Below are 3,236 nucleotides of genomic sequence, written 5' to 3' on the forward strand. Positions count from 1 at the left end.
TACTCACATCTGGTCGGCGGTCAAAAGAAGGGGCTGGGGTGATTTGGGAGAATTATAGAATTGATATTCAAGTTTTTTAGATTAAAGATATTCTGTGTGCATCAGTAAACAGAAAGGAAAGTGAGAGAGATTTGAGAAACCGAGGATGTGGTTAGAAGACTGGGAAAAGGCTATTTGACTCATTTAATCTGTGATAAAAGCCCAGAGGGTAGAGAAGATACCAGCACATGCCACCTGGCCAGAGAGCCGGGACACCAAGTGCCGTGCGCACCCACATGTGCACAGACAAGGGCAATCACCTCAGTCCTGAACGTGGCCTCGGTGGTCAGTTGAGTGTGGCCACATCCTGTATGCTGACTTGCGTGGCTGCCCCCCTGCTTCCTCTGGGGCTCATCACCACTGTGGCACCTGCCAGGCGCTCTCTGCTGGGATCTTCATGGTTCCGTTTCTCCGAATGTGTTTCTCGTCCTGACGCCCGTGGAGCCTGGTCCTGCCGCCTGCAGCGCGGTTGAGGCCCTCCCGCTGAGCCGCACCCCTCGGCCCTCCTTTGTAAGGAGAACCCTTTCCCACTCGTCTCGGTTGCATTCACGACGGAGCATTTTGCAAACCTTTCTCTCCTCCGTAACATTTATGTTCTACCATCAGCTATAACCTCACGCAAAATCATTACAACAATCCATTCACCACGAATTCACAGCACCTCGAAGCCATGCCGCCTCAGCCATGCTTCTTCCTCTGAGGAAGAAAGAGATTTTCCTCCCAAGAGGTGGAGCCAGCCGAGCAGCGAGAACAGGATTTTGTGGAGAACCATCATGATTCTGTTACTTCTCCAGCCACAGCGCTTCCTGCCCGCCCGGGCGCAGGATAACCAGAGTGTGACACAGTGACAGGAGCCAAAGGAGGGGGATGCTCGTGAAGCATGGCGGGCACGGTGCAGGGAGGGACGAGGGGCAGGCCGAGACCAGGCAGTGCGGAGGGGAGGGGACACTGAAGAGGGTGCCTTGGAGCGAGCGGGCTCCCACGGGAGGGCGAACAGCTAGCGGCCGGTGGCCGAGTGGGGACAGATGTGGGGACGGCGGGAAGGGGGCCAGGGGTGGGGAGGTCCTCGGCGTGGACACCAAGGCTACAAAGAACGGAGGCAGGAAATGGGAGGGAACTGGACACAGAGCCACGGAACCAGCAAGCGGGAGGGGGCTGGGAGGCATGGGCAGGATGTCCACAGCGACACAGGTGACTAGAGTCCTCTGGCCCAGCGCCCAGGATGACACCTGTGACACCCGTCAGGCCGGGGAGGAGACAGACAGAGGGGGCTTGAGACCCTCCGAAAGGAAAGTGAAACGAGAAAGAGAAAAGAGAGCGCTAGGAACACACGGGAGGGAACGAAGAATCATAGGTGACCCAGCCTACGCCTCTGCAGAGGATTTCATGGGACTTGAAGCATAAAGGTGAGAGCTGATTAGACAAAAGAGGAAGGGGCGTAGCTGAATTATTTCGAAGATGAAACGAGAAACCAGGCAAACGAAAACTTCCAACCCGAATCGCGTGAGCCCTCCTTGGCCGGACCCTGGGAAGCTGCCCAGAAGGAAGACAGGCCACAGAGGCCTGGCCGCTCTGGTCCACGGGGGGCGGTCAGGATGGCCAGGGCAGCCCCCGCAGGCACAGCCCAGAGCCCCACATTCATTCTTCTCGCCCCCCAACTTCCAGCACATCTATCCTGCCCTTCGGGTGCCCATCCTTGGCCAAAACCATGGTGACAAGCGACGTCCGTGCAGCCTGACTGAAGGCCCCTGGGGGCTCCTGGTCATCCGGGCAGGTCTCAGCTCAGACATCACCTCCCCAGGACGGCCCCGCCCTCGCCCAGCGCCTGCACTGGGGCCCCCTGCCATGATCCTGCGTACCTGTCGGCGGGTCTCGGTCGGCGTCCCCGGCAGGAAGCCAGCTCCGCGAGGCCCAGCACCGCCCTGCACAGAGGGACTGATGTCAGCATGTCAGATGCAGGAACCACACAGGCCTCCAGGGCAGAGGCTGGGGCCACACACATCACAGGGGTCTCACTGTCACCCTGGGACGCCCCACTGCCACACAGAGAGCAGCCGGGGCCACCTCGCTGCCCGCAAGGTCTAGTCTGATAAAGTATTTAAAATGAGGACTGTCGAGCTCCCATGATTACCACTAAGAAAACGGTTTCCTCTTCCCTAATAACCACCAAAACAGAGTGGAAAATTATTCTCCCCTAGGAAGGTTTAGCGTTCAAGCAGAGATGTCTGCAGGCACGGCCCGGATCCACAGGCCCGTCGTCCCCTCCCTCCCAGGCTGCAGGCACCTCTGAGTCCTGAGCAAGGCGAGCAGCCCTGCAGTGCCACCACCAGGACGCCCGAGGAACTGCTCCGGGCCTGCACCCCAGGAAGGGCCCCAAAGCAGGGGGATTCCTGAACTTCTGGCAGAGAAAAAAACAGGCGCAAATCTGTGAGGGCCTCAGAGACCAGTGACCCTCCAGTCGGGGCACTTGACCAAAAGGGTAAAGCCAAGAACATGGTCTTCATTCCAGCTTTGTTTACAATCTGCATCTGTAAGGTCCCCTGCAGGCTCCAGCACAGCATCTCCAGGTGTGAAAAAGGAACAACATCAACCCCGCGGAGGATGCTGCAGGGAACTGGGCACAGGGACAGGATTCCGCCAATGCAGAGCATTAGGCAAAAGATGTCAGACCGCCGGATCCATTTCTGGTTACCAGAGTTTAGAAAGCTTCTACACACAAATGTCTAGACAGAGGGTAGGAAACGGATTAAAACATGTAGAATGCACAGCAGAACTATCTCCCAGGCTCTGTCAGCCAGTGCAAGAAATACAATCAAATCTTGAGGCGTGAAAAATGGGGTATTTCTCTTAGGTTGCCAAAAAATCCATTTTACATTGTCTGCTACAATAACACGTGCTTGAAAAGTTAGGATTAAAAAAAAAACAAACACCTTTTGCCTAGGGATGATCCTTCAAACAATTTGTCTATATTTTGACTGACTAAAAAAGGGGTATCAAGAAAATTCCAACATAAATTCCACAAAGATAATGAGTAAGGAAAAAAGCAAATATCCCAATTGAGAAACAGGCTAATATTACATAAGAAACATAACTGTATAAACATAATTTTTATAAGAAATAAAAATGGTAAGTATAAAAAATGAAAAATCTCAGTAATTAGAGAAATTCAAAACAAAGTAACATTTCCCTATCAAGGA

Source organism: Globicephala melas, chromosome 16 (assembly GCF_963455315.2).
Source record: "Globicephala melas chromosome 16, mGloMel1.2, whole genome shotgun sequence".
In the NCBI taxonomy this organism is placed as follows: Eukaryota; Metazoa; Chordata; class Mammalia; order Artiodactyla; family Delphinidae; genus Globicephala; species Globicephala melas.